This window comes from Chiloscyllium punctatum, chromosome 2 (genome assembly GCF_047496795.1).
Source record: "Chiloscyllium punctatum isolate Juve2018m chromosome 2, sChiPun1.3, whole genome shotgun sequence".
Taxonomy (NCBI): domain Eukaryota; kingdom Metazoa; phylum Chordata; class Chondrichthyes; order Orectolobiformes; family Hemiscylliidae; genus Chiloscyllium; species Chiloscyllium punctatum.
Genome location: NC_092740.1, coordinates 33016939 through 33036029, shown reverse-complemented (window position 1 = coordinate 33036029; position 19091 = coordinate 33016939). Strand labels below are relative to the sequence as shown.

The 19091-nt window shown below is 39.9% G+C and overlaps 1 protein-coding gene across 7 annotated transcripts in view; it reads left to right on the top strand.

The window, feature by feature from the left end:
* Nucleotides 1–19091, top strand: part of irf2b (interferon regulatory factor 2b) — a 66897-nt gene that overhangs the window by 3517 nt on the left and 44289 nt on the right. For 4 of the 7 annotated variants that reach the window (XR_011964113.1, XM_072595049.1, XM_072595000.1 and 1 more), the window contains exon 2: nt 16319–16431. The gene's annotated coding sequence lies outside the window, so the exon portion shown is untranslated. Of the gene's footprint in view, nt 1–10759; nt 10780–15090; nt 15143–16318; nt 16432–19091 lie in introns of those variants that run through there. The other 3 variants (XM_072595030.1, XM_072595040.1, XM_072595020.1) reach the window with 3 other exon arrangements.

The window sequence follows — 19091 nt, the reverse complement described above, 5'->3', positions numbered from 1 at the left end:
ATTGGTTGAAGAAGTTCCAGGGCAACTAGGGATAAGTAACAAATGCTGGCTGAGCTAGCAATGCCCAAATCCCCTTAATGAATAAAGCAATGAGTTAGGGTTAGGGTGCAAAAAGTGCTGAACATTGTGCAATCATTAGTGAACATCCTGTCTTTTGACACTATGATAGAGGGAAGATCATTAACGAAGAAGCTGAAGAATATTTTCCTGTAGGGATGTACTGAAGCTGAGATGATTGATCTTCAACAGCTACTGCAGCTTATTTTGTGGCAGGTAATACTCCAATCATTGGAGAGTTTTTGCCCCAATTCCCATTTACTCCAGTTTTTTCCTCGGGCTCCTTCATGCCACATTCGGTGAAATGTAGCCTTGATGTCAAAGGTTGTCACTCCCACTTTACCACTGGAATTTAGCTCTTCAGTCCATGTTTGAACCAAAGCTCTAATGATGTCAGGAGTGGCCCTAGCAGAACACAACTGGGTGTCACTAAGCAGGTTAGTGTTGAGCAGGTGCTGCTTGGTAGCAATGTCGATGGCACCTTCAATTACATTAGTGATGATCACGAGCAGACTGATGAGGTAGTAATTGGCTGAGTTGGATTTGTCCTGCTTTTTGTGTACAGGAGATATTTGGGTAAATTGCCACATTGCCAGGTAGATGCCAGTGATGTCACTCTGCTCAAGTCTCCAGTGCCTCCAACTGTTTTTTTTATATCACAGGGAGTAAATGAAGTTAGCTGAAGACTCGTATCTGTGATGCTGGGGATCACTGGAGGATGCCACAGTGGATCACCTGCATGGCAGTTCTGGCCGAAGATTGTTGCGAATGCTTCAGCCTTAATGTTTGCATGAATGTGCTGGGCTCCTCTGTCATTGAAGATGGGGATATTTGTAGATCCTCCATCTCCATTGAGTTGTTTAATTGTCCACCACATTCACCACCATGTATTTTTTTATTTCTCATAGTCTACCATTGGTAGGTGGAGAAGGTATTCTATCAGCAATCCTGGATGATGCCCTTAAGTGGGACATTTAAGAGACTCATTTGGCATCAGAAAGGAAATGCTATCCACAAGCCTCAGACTTAGTTGGGACAAGTTGAGATGATACATGGTTGTCAGGGTTCAGCCAGCACCACTCCATCCCGTTCATTGCCCTCTTGCCTCCAAATGTGTTCTATGACATTTGCATTTATATAGTGCTTCTGACAGACTGAAATACTTAAGGTGTTTCAAAGAAACATTATAGTTATGGTTTCCAAGCCACATAAAACAATATTAGGATGGATGACTAAGTATTTGATCAAGAAAGATTCGTAGAATCCCTACAATGTGGAAATAGGCCCTTTGGCCCAATAAGTCCACACCAACCCTCTGAAGAGTAATCCACCCAGACCCATTCCCCTATATTTACTCTGACTAATACACCTAAACCACACACCCCTGATTGGGCAATTTAGAATGGCCAATTCATCTAATCTGCACGTCTTTGGACCATGGGAGAAACATAAAACATTACAGTGCAGTACAGGTCCTTGGGTCCTTGATGTTGCTGTGACTGGTGAAACCAATCTGAAGCTCATCTAACCTACACTATTTCATTATCATTCATATGTTTTTCCAATGACCATTTAAATGCCCTTAAAGTTGGCCAGTCTACTACTGTTGCAGGCAGGGCGTTCTACACCCCTATCACTCTGACTAAAGAAACTACTTCTGACATCTGTCATATATCTATCACCCCTTGATTTAAAGCGTTGTCCCTCGTGCTAGCCATCACCATCTGAGGAAAAAGGGTGGACAATGAGAGCCTATCTAATGCTCTGATCATCTTGTATGTCAGTATTAAGTCACCTCTTAACCTACTTCTCTAATGAAAACAACGTCAAGTCTTTCCTCATAAAACCTTCCCTCTTTACCAGTCAGCATCTGAGTAAATCTTCTCTGCATCCTTTCCAAAGCTTCCACATCCTTCCTATAATGTGGTGACCAGAACTCTGTGGCTGCAACATGACCTCATGGTTCTGAAACTCAATCCCTCTACCAATGAAACCTTACACATTGTACACCTCCTTAACAACCCTATCAACCTGAGTGACAACTTTCAGGGATCTGTGTACTTGGACACCGAGATCTCTCTGCTCATCCACATTACCAAGAATCTTACCATTAGCCCAGTACTCTGTATTCATATTACTCCTTCATAAATGATTCACCTCGTACCTTTTCTGCATTAAACGCCACTTGCTATCTCTTAGCCCAGCTCTGCAGCTTATCTATGTCCTTCTGTAAGCTGCAACATCCTTCCACACTGTCCATGACTGCACCAACTACAGTGTCACCTGCAGATTTACTAACCCATCCGTCTATGCCCTCATCTAGGTCATTTATAAAAATGACAAACAGCAGTGGCCCGAAAACAGATCCTTGCGGTACACCACTAGTAACTGAACTCCAGGAAGAACATTTCCCATCAACCACCACCCTCTGTCTTCTTGCAGCTAGCCAATTTCTAATCTAAATGGCTAAATCACCCTCAATCCCATGTCTCTGTATTTTCTGCAATAGCCTACTGTCGGGAGACCTATCAGATGCTTTACTGAAATCCATATACACCACATCAACCGCTTTACCCTCATCCATCTGTTTGATCACCTTCTCAAAGAACTCAATTAGGCAGAGCCCCAAGCAGACACTGGGAGAATGTGCAAACTCCATACAGACAATCGCCTGAGATTGGAATTGACTGTGGACCCTTGGCTCTGTGAGGAAGCAGTGGTTTTAACGGAGCCCCTTGAAGGATGAAAGTGAGGCTGGAGAGATATAGAGAGACATTTCCAGAGTCTGCGACCTTGGTATCTGCAGACACTGGAGCAATTGGAAGTGTCAGAGAGGACCACTGCTTACCTGGAAGGTGGTGGATTTGAGTGGCATGACTATGATGATATTTGAGAATAAAGTTGAGACGTCCTGGAGAAATGCTAAAACGGCTGTTTGAAACAGGAATTTCTTCTGGGGGGCTTAGTTAGGAAAGTGTACCCAAAATGAGACACGTGGTGCATCTGTTTTTACGTATGTGAATTTACACTCCAATTTCCTGTTTAACTTGAGTGTAACTTGTAAGTGGAAATAAAAAGATAGAGAACAATGTAAACACTGGTGCCCAAAGATAGCTGTGTTCCCACACAGTACATTTCTCATTTAAGCTGGAAAATCATGTTGTCAATCTAATGTCTTCAAGCTCATTGTGTACAGAATGTCTGAAAAGGTGAAGTTGTAGACTCTTTTAACGTGACTCATACTGGTGTCATAAAAATGCATGTTGGAGAAAAATCAATGAGTAAGTGTGGTTCCTGACGAGGTGTGAGAAAGAAATTGCTCCAAAGACAGCTATGAGAAACCCAAAAATGATTTTGTTTCTTGGTGAAACTGGAATTCTGGGTTGAATTTTACATATGGTTTGAACCAGTGTACCAGTGAAACATTTGTGTTCATAGCTTTTGAGCCTGGGGAAAGTCGTCATAATGAACCAAGATGTACCTGACCACACAGTTTGATAGCTTCATGGAAAAGAGCAAGGAAATTTTAGGCATTACGGAATTCCAGGTTTAGCACACTTGCGTTCAGGTAGCCTTTATTATTTTGAGCCAGATATTTTCTTTATTTATATCTTTGGGTTCAAATATATAAGAGAGTCCACTACCTTCTTCTGTTTTGTAGTGAGTTTCCATTGATTCTTTACTCAGGTTTTGTCAGGAGAACTTCACAAATATTTTGTAAAGAAAACATCATTGGGACATGCTTACATGTGTTTGTGGGAATAAATATAAGGGAAAACAAGTTCTTAGAATTTAAAGCCTGAAGAGTGGATTATTGTTTTGCTTGAAAATAAAAATGGACTGAATTTTCTCAGCCCTCCAGAGAATTGAGGGAGGGCTGGTTTTATGGCTGGCATAGGCCTTCAGAAGGACTTCTTGCCCAGGGCCTTTTGCCAGGAGCAGCAGCAGCAGCAGCAGCACCTTTTATTGGGACAATGGTCTATTGGGTTGCCAGTTGAGCCAATTTATGTCCACATTGTCTGCATTGGGATGGCCTGCTACTGTGTAACTCTCTGCTGATGAACCATGACCTCTTCACCTCTGCCCCCATTTGTGCCACACCATCTGTAAGAAGAGAGAGAATCTTAACAGTCTGCTGTTAATGTTCAATGGCATTGGACCACTACTAATACCCTTGGTAGGGAGACCATTGTCTAGAAACTGAACTGAGTGGGCCAGCCAGATGAATACTGTGACAGCAAAAGCAGATCAGAAGCTAGCAATGAACTTTCCTCTAGTCTCCCCAGTGCCTTTTACTGTCAACAGGGCAGAAGTGAGGTGTGTGATGGAATACCCATTACTTATCTGAATGGGGGCAGATCGGTTTAAGCATGATACCATCCAGGATAATGCAGCTTGCTTGATCAGCATGCCATCCACTCCCTTGAACCTTCACTCCTCACCATTGCACAGAGGAAGCAGTGTGTACCATCTATAAGATGCACTGCAGCAGTTCACTAAGGCTGCTTTGATTGCACCTTCCAAATCTGAGAGTTCTGCAGCCTAGAAAGACTAGTACTCATCAAAATACCACCAACTGCAAGTTCCTCTCCAAGGTGCACACTATCCTGACTTTGAAGTATATCACAGTTCCTCCACTGTTTTTGTGATTGAAATCCATGAACTCCCCTCCCTGCAGCACATTGGTGGATGTAAACCCGATAGACTGCAGTGGCTCAACATGGCAACTGACTGCCACCACCTCAGGGGTAATTAAAGATGGACAACAAATGATGGTCTAGCCAATGACACCCATGTCTCATGAAAGAATGGAAAAAAAACCTAGAGGTTGATAGTCTGACTGTAACTTCCAAACAAAGCTGTTGGTCTTTAAGGCAGCTTCAGCCACAGGTACCACTGATGCTGATGTAGTTGAGGATTTGGACAAACTGATGGGGCAAGCTGTCCTCCTGTTACCTGGCCACTTCTAGCAAAATACTGCTCTGGGGTCCCTGTAGACTTGGGTTGCCAGTTGCTTTTGGTCATGGTCAGCAGATCTCTAGCTTCTGCTGATCTGTTCAGCCCAGTATGTCCATAAGAGTCCTGAACTCAACCTATCTAGCTGTGGACTCTTGTGCTTCTTGCCCTTGTTCAGTCCATCACTGGCCATTTTATCTTCAACTGCTGGACTCTGAAATCTGGAAACTCCTTTTCCTAACCCGTTTTTCTCTTGTGACTTCTCCTTGAAAACACTATTTAAAAGATGGCTAATTGAGGTTTTTAAACCTAGAATTCCTACAGTGTGGAAGCAGGCCCTTGAATCCCACACCAACCCTCCGAAGAGTATCCCATCCAGACCCATCCCCCTATCTTATCCCTGTAACCCTGCATTTCCCATGGCTAACCCACCTAGGCTGCACATCCCTGGACATTATGGGCAATTTAGTTTGGCCAATTGACTGAGCCTGCACATTGCTGGATTGTGACAGGAAACCAGAGCACCAGAGGAAACCCACGCAGACACTGGGAGAACGTGCAAACTCCACACAGACAGTAACACAAGGCTGGAATCGAATCCTAGGTTTCTGGTGTTGAGGCAGCCACCATACCACCCCTTTTATCAACTCTCTTAACATCTCTTTCTTTGGCGCATTGTCGATTTTCATTTGTCTAGGTGTCTGGAGTGCCTCAAGATGTTTCGTTCTGCTAAAGGTGATATACAAGTGTAAGTTAGGAGCAAATTACTGCCGATGCTGGAATCTGTACTGAAAACAACAAATGCTGGAGAACACAGCAGGTCAGACAACATCCATGGAGAGAGAGCAAGCTAACGTTTTGAGTCTAGGTTGCTGTTCTTCAGAGCTGAAGTGAAGTGTGGAGGGGCAGCATTTATGCTGTAGTTGGGAGTGGTGGAGTTGGTGGGATGTAGAGTGCTGGTGGAGAAAAGATGTTGATGGTTCAGATTAAATTGTTATTTTGCAGGTAAAGCAGTACAGCTCTCACAGCTTATAGTTGATACCTGCTGTACAAGGTTGTCAGTGTACCCTGTAGCCTGATATCCTTTAGACTGCAAGCAACACAAAAAGAAATCTGAAACATTAGTTAAAAATTGCACTTTTAGGGAGGATCTGAAATAGGTTTGAAGGTGGGAATGTTTATGTACTATGTTGCTATTTGTGGCTTTTCAGTTTGGAAAGAGCCACTGTCATTTTGACCACACTTTACAAAGTTTCCCTTTTATCTCAGCATGGAACAAATGATACAGTTACGTGGACTAGTTTTAAAATCACAAGTTCCATGGCAAGGAAAATGAGGAAACTGTCAATGTAGCACTGTTATATGAAGGCAATGAAGCCAATCAATATCTGTCCTGGGAACCTGGAAGACTGAAACATTCACAACTTAATGACTCCATTCAGACACTTACTTGAGGTTTGTTATCATTACCAACCAAGGCAACATGAAGTTTGCAAAGTGGGTAGGAATAAATGTTAACCTGCGAAACAGTGTGTGGAATTTGTGACAGGAAGCAGGGAATAATTGGGATTGCATAGAAAAAAGCTGCTTGACGTACCTAGAATAAGCAATGTACCCAACATGGTTCAAATGGCATTTTATCATTAATTCCTAATATAATGATGAATGGCTACCATGAAAAAGAGTATTGTTTCTGCTTCTCTTTTAGTTGTGTTGGCATCACTGACTAATAGCCATATTCTGCTGGCATTGTCTGGGTCGTGCTAACTAGCTTGACACTTCTTGCTGAGGTGATAGTCCTGATAATGAAAACACAGAAATAATCTATAGATGGGGCTTTACGATTTCACGTGATGTGTCTCTGACAGTTTCGTTTGGTAGTTTTTCCATTGTGAGATTGTCCGTTGGTAAGAAAGATTGTTCACACACTACCTTGGAAACAGATAGTCTTTGTACTTTGTGTGGATGATTATTTTGTGTTTTGTCATTGTTGGAGGGCATGAGATTTGCATTTCTGTCAATTTCCACAAGTTCATTCCTTATTTCATAGAACATGGCCCGGTTATTTATTTGCTTCAGTGATTCGCATTCCAAATCTTTGAGCAGAGATGGTGTTTCTCCATTTCTGATGCGTGCAGAATTGGATTGTATGAATCTTTCTTAATCAATCAATCTCTCACCAAATATAGGGACGCTGCACACTAATCAAGGAATGGATGAACTAATTACATTCTCTACAGTGTGGAAACAGGCCCTTCGGCCCAACCAATCCACACTGACCCTCTGAAGAGAAACCCACCCAGACCCATTTCCCTCTGACTAATGCACCTAACACTATGGGCAGTTTAGCATGGCCAATTCACCTGACCTGCACATCTTTGGACTGTGGGAGGAAACCGGAGCACCTGGAGGAAACCCACGCAGACACGGGGAGAACATGTAAACTCCACATAGACAGTCACCTGAGGCTAGAATCGAACCTGGGACTCTGGTGCTGTGGGACAGCAGTGCTAACCATTGAGCCACCATGCCCTAATGTTTGTTGAATGAACAAACCAATTGTCAAACTGCGAGCTATGTATGTATTTTTAATATGATTTACTCCAAATTTGGGTTCATGTAATTCTAAGTTAAACATATGGGTTTGTCTGCGTGTTTGGTGCTAACAATTATCTTTTCAAAACTATTTTACTCAAAATTCCAATTAAAAGGGAATTGCCAAAGGTGTCTATGGAACTACCCAAAAGGCTGAGGGGGTCAATTTCCCAGACTCCTGTTTTTTTACAGTCTGCATTGGGAAGCCATTTGAGAGAAGCATGTATCAAACTCTGAAGGGCTGCAAAGTTTTTCAGTGGAGTAACATGCTGAGCAGCACTCCAAAGAAAATAAATTTACTGGAATAAGACATTTTTATTATTCATAACATAAGTTGCGGAAAAGAAGAAAATAAATTGAAGCTGACTTAGGCATAGTATAGCATTGAGAGGAGGATATGTCAGAAGCATGGTAACAATTAAGAAAAAAATATCTATAGTTTAGCAGATGAGTTGAAATTGTAATTACTTCAAAGTATTAAAAAATTTAAGAATTTCTTTGATTTGGAAAGGAACTGATCTGGGTTGCGCTGGAGGTGTAGGTAAGGGAATAGAGTTTTTCTTTCTTACCTGTCTTCATTTTTGTTGTTAATGAACTTCCGTTTTATTGTTAAAACAAAGTCTGCAACATTGTGTGTTTATGTCTTAGTAGGAGATCACCTCGGTAACGCTCTTTTTGTTTTCTTTCCATTCATGGTCTATTCAATCAGATTACTGTTGCAGATCTGACTTATCAGTTATAAACATCAACTAGACATTATTACATTACAGGAGAAAGTGAGGACTGCAGATGCTGGAGATCAGAGCTGAAAATGTGTTGCTGGAAAAGCACAGCAGGTCAGGCAGCATCCAAGGAACAGGAGAATCAACGTTTCGGGCAGCAGATGTGACCATGAGATCACAATAGAGTCATAAAAATATACAGCATAGAAAGAGACCCTTTGGTCTAACAAATCCATGCTGACCAGATATCCTAACCTAATCTAGTCCTATTTGACAGCATTTGGCGCATATTCCTTTAAACCCTTCCTATTCATGTATCCATCCAGATGCCTTTTAAATGTTCTAATTTGTATCAGCCTTCACCAGTTCCTCTAATAGCTCATTCCATGCACACACCACCATCTGTGTGAAAACATTGCCCCTAAGGTTCCTTTTAAATCTTCCTCTGCTCACCTTAAAACCTATGCCGTCTAGATTTGGACTTTGCTAACCTGGGGAAAAGACCTTGGCGACTCACCCTATCCATGTTTCTCATGATTTTATAAACCTGTACGATGTCACCCCTCAGCCTCTGATGTTCCAGGGAAAACAGCCCCAGCCTATTCGGCTTCTCCCTATAGCTGAAACTCTCGACACTGGTACCATCCTTGTAAAACTATCCTGAATCCTTTCAAGTTTCACAGCAATAATTGGGACCTCATGGCTAGGATCTTTGAGTGCTGCTGAGGCAGAAAGCAATTGTTTTGTGGGGAAGTTTATTGTGCAATGTTTGAAGATGGTTTTGAATGTTGCTAAGAGTTTTCTGAAAGTGAACGATATAACATTGGAATGCATGAAATCTCTGACTCAAGCAAAACCGAGGCATTAGCAGATTATTGCTGTTAGAATTGAAAGCCAGATCTTGTCAGGATGGGAACGTTCAAGTGGTTCTAGAACATTTTAGCATTGCGAGAAAGGAAGCCTGAAACTGGGATGTCACAGTACGTATTAACTTAGAATATATTTAACAAAGGAAAGATTGGAATTAGAGGAGAGAGAAATGAAAAATGGTGGATTGCAGATAAAGTGGAAAGAGACAAATAGTGGGAAATGGAATTAAAACATCTTGAACTCCAAAGAGAGAAGAAAAGTAGAGAATTTGAGTTAGCAAAAAAAAAGCTTTGATTAAAGAAGGGTGTATAGCATTGAGAGGGCCAGCTGTGACAGTGTACACCACTTTGTCTGAAGAAGTTATTTGCAAAGTATAAGACTGTCAAAGAGGCAAGACTCAATGCTTATGAGCTTGTGCCTGAAACTTATCAGTTGAAATTTAGGACTGTAAGAAAGAAACCTAGTCAGACGTGTGTAATTTGCAAGGGAGCAAGAAATGATGTGGGATCAATGGCTTAGATTTACTCAAGCTAGAAAAAGAATCTTGAAGATGGAAGGACAGTTATGATCATGAAAAAAATTCAGAAACAGAATTCCTGCAAATTTTAAAAACGTATTAAGCTGAACATCCAATATTCAAGATCTGAGAAGCAGCTGTTCTGGCAGAAACCTATGCTACTTCTCATAGACAGTTATGCTTGGGGGGACATCCATAAGGAAATTGTACAAATAGCAAATTTGGTAGATGGACGCGGAACTAATTTTAAAGAACAAACAGAAACACATCAAAATGATGAGGGAGGAAGGCTAGGACTGCAATTTGATATGAGGAAATTAACGTATTATATTAATGAACATTCATTGTATTAAGAGAACAGGTGTGCCAAAGCAAATTGCTGGAAGTTAAATGGGAGACAAATTTCAATAAAAGGAAAGTCTAAGCACTATTCAGAGAAGGGGATAGTAAGAAAGGAAGTAGCTACAAAACCTGTAGCAGTGACACAACGAGAACATATTTCCTTAGAATGTACTAAAAGGGAGAAATGGCACTGGATAGCCATGAAAATTATGTTCTGGTGATTCACAAAGAAAGTAAGACAGCTGAATGTTCTGATTATGTCATCTCCAAAGGGGAAGTATTTCTTAACGTTTGCAATCTGATACAATCATTGAGAGACATTGGAGCACCTCAGTCAATAATGCTGGCTGATGATTCTCTTTGTCTTCCAGAGGGGTTAGTGAAGAAGAAAATACAAATTGGGGTTTATAAGTCAATCTCATTATGCAGAATGTGATTCGAGAGTGACATGCTGAATGGAGTAGTAATAGTGGAGTAATGAAAGGAATATCCTAAGGAGGGGATTGACTGTATTTTGAGAAATAATCTGGCAGGTTCAAGATATTGGCCTGCCCAAGAATTGTAGAACACCAGTGAAGGTTAAAGTTTTTGAAATGTAATACAAAGAATATCATGAATTATTTCCTGATTGTCAGCCAGCTAGATTTAAAGCTCATAAAACTAAAGAGGAAGAAAAGGAGTCTATGAAACAGGAAGTTGATTTGGGAATTCAGTTATAAGGTAAGTTTTTCAGAATTTAACCTGACTGTTTGATTACATAAAGCCAATTTGATGATAAATTTGGCGAAGAGTGAATTTGCAAAGATCAGCATGACTCTTTTGGGCCATATTGTGGGCAGTACTCCCTCTAATTATTTTTTGGTGCATTGGCCCACCCAATGGGCATGTGTGGAACCCCCGAGGAACCTTGGTGTGGTTGATCATGGAACAAGGCTAAATAGCACGAGGAGAAGCAAATGCACAGGCTCTTCTGGATTTTTCTGTGCCTGAGACCCACTGTGCAATTTTATTTGATATCTGCATAAGTGGATGTTGGACGATTTGCAAACATTCTGAAAAATGCAAAAGATTTGGTTGATTGCCAATAGAGAATTTGAATGGTATTCTTACGACGACAACAACAACCAGAGTTAGCTGTGCTGAATTATGTGGAACTATTCAAACAGGCTGTTGATGCCAGCAATGTCAGTGTGGGAGCTGTTTTACTACAAGATGATGATATGGCAATTGAATGACCTGTCAGTTAGTTTTCAGAGAATCTGAACACCTATCCATAGAAATATTCAACTGTGGGAAAAAGAAACATTGGGTCTTGTGTTGGCTCTGTCATTTATAAGTTTATATTAGTAAGAACACAGAAGAAACTGCTATTTATATGGACTTCTATCCTTTTGTTTTTAGCAAGGTTTCAGGACAAAACTTTAAGGCTTGAGTCTAATTCTCCAACCCTATAATTTTAAAGTTTTTAATGTGCCTGGAAAAGAGAATCTCATTGCTCACCATTTTTTTGACAGTACAGGGATTGTATACCGTAGCTATTCCGCTCATCCTATATTTAATGTTAACATGTTCTGACTTGTAGAATGACATAGAATTAGCCATAAGATCATTTTGATGTGCGGTGAAAATGCCTCTTTCAGATATATCTTCATTCTTTAGGGGGAGGTGTGATGAAACTCAGTTTTATGTATGTGTATTTTGATGTCATTTACTGCATGTTTGGATTCTTGGTATTTCATGATAAACATATGGATTTGTCTGTGTGATTGGGGTTAACAATTTTCAGAGTTTTTTTCAGAGCTTTCAGAGAAAAACTACAATACTCGTAATTTGAAGTTACCTAGAGTTCCTAGGGAAATACCCAGAACACTTGAGGGGAGAACTTTGCAGACTCTCTCTTTATTTTCAGTCTGTGCTGGGAAGTCCTTTGAGAAAGGAGCATATGTCAAGCTGTCTTGAGCTCTTGGGGTTCTTTTGGCACAGTGGTAGTGTCTCCACTTCTGGGCCAGAGTGTCCAGGTTCAAGTCCCATCTGCTCCAGAAGTGTTTCATAACAGGTTGATTACTTTTTCTTTGTGCTGCAAAGTCCTTTGTTGCAGTAACATGTACTAATCAGCAATCATAAAAAAAGGAACTTTAAAGTAATGAAATTATCTGAGAACAAGAAGTTACATTCATCCCGGACCAGAGTGATCAGACACAGTCAGTGGTGAAATTCTGAATTTTCTTTTTTTTTAAAAACAAAAGAAAACGAATTGAAGCTATTTAAGGGGAAAAAGCACTTGTAGAAAGCCAAGTCAGGGTCAGACTAATGATAATTTAAAAACAGTTCTCCTATAGATATTGAAGATGAATTGAAATTGTAAACACTTCCAGCCCAACAAAGTATTAAAAATAAAAAAAAAACTCCCTCTCGCCCGGAAATAAGGTGGACTGGAGCTTTCTAGAGGTACAGCAGAAAATGTTCTTGCAATATCAATGACATTTGTAAACTGTACCAGGGTGAGCTGGTCCTGATACAAAGCTGTTGTTTCTGGTCTACCTTGAAAGATTGCTTGAGCTGTTCCTGCTGTGTTTAAAAATCTTATAAGGGAATGGAGTGTTTTTTTTCTTGCTTGTCTTTACTTCTGTTGTTAATAAACTTTTGTTTTATTTCATAATTAATACAAATACTGCAGCATTACATGCTATTATTTTAGTAAAAGATCACTTTGGTAACAAAAATATGGGAAAAAAAACTTGTATTCAGTCAGGTTCCTGTTTGGGATCTGACTTGTCTATTACTAATATCAACTGCATATTACCCCATAACAACTGGGGCCACTAGCTGATCATGCAAACTGGGATAACAAGTTTGTTGTAAGTGATGGAGACTTTGTTAACGTATATTAACATATTGATAATCTTTAGCTATATCTTCAGAAATGTCGTCACATTAAAAGAAAAGCAAATGTAAACAACAAGTGTACACCTTTTCAGTCTGGATAAGCATAAGCATTTCTGTGTCAGGAAATGTTTTTGCATATATTGTGAAGACCATAAGAGAAACTGCTAAGTTTGATGTATTTTTAAACTGAAGTAATCTTATTGCCTTGGCAGGTTTCCTCCAGATTATTTTGCACACAAAACCTTTCATAGAAATTACTTCATATAAAGTATTGTGCAATAGACTATCAAAACACACATGTTTCACATTTTTGTCTACTGTTAATATGATACATTTGAAAACAGATGGAAGAAAAAACTGGAAATGGCTAATGTTTTGACGAAACAGACCACCACTTACACCATTGCTTTATATTCAACTAGACAGTCCCCTATATTGAACAATTGTGCTAGCAATATTCTTGTAAAGTTTGCTCAGTAATAAGGAACAAGCCCCTGCTGCTGGTCAGTTTTACAGTATTGTTTTCTGAAGAAAACTTGAGTGAAACTTACAACTTGGGAACTCTTGAGAAGTATGTTTAATATGAAAGCAACTTGTCTATTGTGCTAACTGTGAAGTATTTATTGACTTTGTATGTCTAAGTTTCATAGTGGTGTTACTATGGTCCCCAATTCAGGTTAAAAATGCAGAGTGCTTGTGTGTCATTTTTTAAAATGTAATAAATGATTGTGTAACAAAATGTTTGTGTGATGAGAGTTGTGTATTTTTTTTGTGAGAAAATTATCCAGCAGATTTTATGTTGCCTTTAGCATTTTGCAATTTATTTCACCAGTTGTTACTTGTAAATTACATTTTATTTTGAATGTTTAAATCTTTCTTTCCTGACTATCACTTCCATCTTTCTCAGGATATTGCTGTGTGACTGTTATTAAGAAGGTAACTTTTTTGTAGTTTTCATTATACATTACTTCCATAAATTTCCCAGTGACCAAATGTGAGCAATTACTTATATGACATATGATAGATCTAGAACATTACAGCTCAGTACAGGCCCTTCGGCCCTCAATGTTGTGCCGCCCTGTGAAACCAATCTGAAGCCCATCTAACCTACACTATTCCATTCTCATCTATATGCCTTTCCAATGAACATTTAAATGTCGGTAAAGTTGGCACGTCTACAACTGTTGCAGGCAGTGCATTTCATGCCCCTATTACTCTGAGTAAAGAAACTATCTCTGACATTTGTCCTATATCTATCACCCCTCAATTTAAAGCTATGTCCCCTTGTGCTAGCCATCACTATCCTAGGAAAAAGGCTCTCACTGTCCATTCTATCCAATCCTCTGATTATCTTGTATGTAATTATATGTAATTCATTATCTTTATACGTAATACATATTCTTCCCTTCTACCTAGTCACGCCTCTGATTAAAAAGGCTACCTTTTTGTTACATTGTTTGGAAATATGGTTTATTTGTTGTATTTGCATAAACAAACTACTGTAAACTGGAGCAGCGATTACTTCAACTTGGGCTACAATTGTCAGCATCAGTTTGCAGGTCAAAATAAAACTATTTCATAATGGAAATAATGTATCTTTTTTTAGTCCAATCCTTCAACTTCAAATCCTTATTTCCACCATGTGGGAATATTGATAAACAATTGAACACTCTTGTCTACACTGTTTGTAACACATAAACAACTTAAGTCTCTGAGTTTGGACCCTTGGCTTGGCTGGAAGTGAAACATTTGTGAAGTTACAAGTTTCTTAAATCTACTGTCTTTTATGCTGCTTTGATGTAAGATCTCTGCATACACAAACTAAAATTGTTTTCAACGATTATATTATTTATTCTTTTTTTTCTACTCTTGTTTAGTAACACCTACTTTTCTTTCAACTCGAGTGCGTTCAAAATTGTCAGAGCAATCAGTACTATAACTTTTCCAAGTTTTGAGATTGAGTGCTTATTTCCCCTTTGCAAAGCAGCATAATTTTAGCAATATGCCCATTGCATTTTAACTGGGGCTAGTTATAGCCGGTTGCAATTTTGAACATACATAACAGCCATTTTTGTTCTCAGTGGTAGTGTTTGAGGAGGACATTAGATAAATCAATAAACAGGCTAATCCATATCATGTTTTCAGATGATGGCCAGGAGTCTGGAGCCAATAATACAGAAAATGAAGCAACTTTAAAGTAGGTAGAAACAGAATGAGGCAACATTGTATGTGTGTGTACATAAAATCGGTGAATTATGTATCTGATATACCTTGCTACAGGTAATAATTTTCACGTAATTAATTATCTAACTTTTCAACAAAGTTTTGTTGTGACCAGGAATGACTGGTATTGAATGCATTAAGTTGTTCAAATCCTGAAGTAGTAATTTCCCATGGAGTTTAATTTCTATTTAAAAATTGTTAACAAATGTTGGTATTCTAATTTTACGTAGGCCTGAAGGAAGCACCAATCCTGTGGTGTTGTGTGTATTAATAACAGATATTGTGGCTGAAGATTTGACAAGTGCTTAAAAAAAAAACACAGGGACCACATTCTATAATTTATATGTCAGCTCACGTTTTGCTGTTGCAGTATTTAAGCAGAAATGCCGTTGACATGCACAACTGAAACAAACACTGGCTAGGTCTACCTGGATACAGCTCTACACCCACAAAGGCATTTATTTGTTCAGATGTTCAGGTGGCTGAGGCTGAAACTGCATTTCAAAAGCAGCCTGTAGTGGAACAGTTGAGAGATACTTTCAATGCTGACTATGTATAAATTAATAAGCAAAGCTCTTCTGTTGGTCATATTCTTGTTAGTAATTTGGGATAAGTATGTTACTACTTGTAAATCTTAAGATCTGGGTGACAACCGGAACCAATTCTCCTCACCTGCAACATTCTAGAATGTACCTGCTTTGTTGTTCACTTGTTAATGTTAACTGTTTAGTGAAATATGTTTTTTTTCAAAAGTCAGACTTGCCTTCCTTACCAAGAACCTTACCTGGGCGGCACCATGGCTCAGTGATTAGCACTGCTGCCTCTCAGTACGAGGGACCGAGGTTCGGTTCAAACCTTGGGTGACTCTGCCTGTGTTGAGTTTGTACGTTTTTCTCTGTGTCTGTGTGAGTTTCCTCCAGGTGCTCTGGTTCCCTCCCACTGTTCAAAGCTGTCCCATAGTGTCCAGGGATGTGCAGGCTAGGTGGACTAGCCATGGGAGATGCAGGGTTACAGAGATGGGGTAGCCGCTCTTTGGCGGGTCAGTGTGGACATGATGGGCTGACTGGCCTGCTTCCACATTGTAGGGATTCTAGGATTCTGTTCTTACATGGGGCAGCATTTACTTAAATATTGTTTTTGTCTTTTCCAGCAGTGAATGCTCCACATCTCCATCATATCCCAGATCTGACAGAAATATTGCCCTTTTCCTGTATGACACACTCTCCAACTCCGATACAGTTCTGACTGTACATTCAGTCACAGGTAAGGAAACCAATAAAGCAACTTCAATTTTGCTTTAAATTTCACAGAATCTTCATTTACACCTGCATCACTGTACTTGCCTTGCAGGTCCCTTAATAATAGACCCTAAAGTATGGTTCGGAGTGGGCAGGCTTCCATTCGTCATGATAAGGAAACTAAATTACTATGATTTTGTTTTCAATTCAAAATTATCATGATGCTTGCTGGAGCTGATCTGAACATATATTGCGAAACTAAAGGCTTTTTCTTTCACCATGTCAGTGATGATGTTTCAGAACATGGAGGGTGAAATTAATCTTCAGCAGCAGTGTAAAAGGGGCACTGGTGGTTTACCAACATGTTTGGCTGATTTTCTACTTTTTAAAGTCAGTGGAAACTGGAATCAGATATTTACAACAGGCTGCTGATTCACTACCAGCTACATGTTGCTCCCAACCAGCAAAGATTAATTTCATTCCAGTTAATGTCTCGTAAATCCTCAATTTAATAAACTGAAACGTATTGACTAAACTCAGTCTGCATTAGTTTTGTCACACTTTATTAAGGATTTAATTTTTTTTAAAGAAAGGCTTTGTGAGCAAACATTGATGAGAAGTAACTGTTGAGTTCTTTTTTGAGAACTTTTCAGCAAGATTTCATTTCTTCAAGATGAAGGAAGATAGTTTAAGGATCATAAGTGGAATTGTTTTCCCCTTTCTGCAGTCTTGCATGCTGAGTATTTCCAGTTTGTATTTCAGATTTCCAGCAGCTGCAGTTTTTTACATTTGCATTGCTGTCTTCCATTGCAGATTAATTAGAACAGGGGTTAGATGTAGAGTAAAGCTGACTCAACATACTTGTATTCATCCTTGCCTTGTTCTGCTGTGATGTCACCATTTCCAACAGTATTCTCTGTATCTAGATTAGAGTGGTGCAGGTTAGGCAGCATCCGAGGAGCAGGAAAATTGACGTTTCGGGCAAAAGTCCTTCATCAGGGTTCTGGCTTTTGTCAGAAACATCGAGTTTCCTGCTCCACGGATGCTGCCCGACCTGCTGTGCTTTTCCAGCACTATTCTAATCTAGACTTTGGTTTCCAGCATCTGCAGTCATTGTTTTTATCTAATATTCTCTTTATGTTCAAAAGACCCCTTTATGGAGGACTGTCAATTCAATCCTGAATTGCAGCCTCTATTATATTTATAGAATCAGCCTTGATAAGCAGCAGCTTTTTCTCCCCCAAACAATGTTGCTAACTTTCCTCAGTGAAAGTTATTCAGGCTATCGACCAGTGCTCAGTAGAGCAGTACAGTGGATCTGTGGTCAGCACTGCTTCCTCACAGTGCCAGGGACTTGGGTTCAAATCCACCCATGTGGGTGACTGTCTGTGGAGTTTGCGTGTTCTCCCTGTGTCTGTGTGGGTTTCCTCCATGTGTTCCAGTTTCCTCCCACAGTACAAAGATGTGCAGGTTAGGTGGACTGCCAGTGTTAAGTTGCCCCATAGTGTCCAGGGAGATGCAGACTAGGTGGATTAGCTATGGGAGTGTAGGATTACAGGGATAGGGTGGGGGTCATCTGGGTGGGATGCTCTTCAGAGGGTCAGTGTGGACTGAATGGCCTGCTTCTACACTGTAGGGATTCTATGATTATAATGAGCAGGACTGCAGGGCATAGGTACTGCCTGTCATCTGATGCTTATCAAGAGAGGGTAAAAGAATGACTGATGTGCAAAGTATAATATTTCAAACTGTTCTTTTGGAAACTGGAATTATTGGGTAGTACAAGGTGTGGAGAGAGTGGGATAGATACTTTCATACATCCAATATGTTAACCTTTTGTTTTAAACCCTAGTGAATCTGTTTTGTTGTTCATTGGTGCTTTCCCGTGGAGGTGAAGGACAGTATCTTATCTGGAACTGCTTCATACAAACAGCAGGCAAAAAGAAGTAATGCTATTACTTTCAACTCTGACATCATTCTTCTTCAGGAGCATTCCTTTCCACAAAGATACACGTTTGTTGTTGTCCCATCCCTTTGTTGTAATTCCCTTTTGCTACCGTGTTTTACTTTGTTGGTTTCCCACCTCCATTTAGTAAAAGTGGTGATGTCATCCCACATCAATAATACCTTAAAGCTGAAGCTTGAAAGTTTAAGTATGAAAACTTGCCTTTTTTCAGCTATTCCCCTTGTGCTTTGATATAACTCAGTGCTGCCCAGTCACTATTTGCCACCGAATTCCCTTTTGGCAGTTTCAGAAGGTGCGAAGGTGTAATTCGTCAACAGAAATGTACCTTGAAAAAAATCAGGTCACCATCTGATTGAATTGTTCAAATGACAGTGGGGAAGATTTTTGTCTTTTCCAGTGTATGTGTCAGGATTCACCTGGACATACGAACACACACAATTGGAGCAGAAGTAAACCATGGAGTTTAGAAGAATGAGGAGGGGATCTCTTTGAAACTTGTGGTTGGGTCGGAGTTAGGAATACTGCAAGACCTGGATAGAGTGGACATGGAGAAGATTTTTCTACCAGTAGGAGAGACTAGGACCTTAGGGCACAGCCTCACAGTGAAGGCCCCAACCCTTTAGAACTCCGGTAAGGAGGAATTTCTTCAGCCAAAGGGTGATGAATCTATGGAACACATTGCCATAGAAGGCCATGGTGGCCAGGTCGTTCCAGATTGA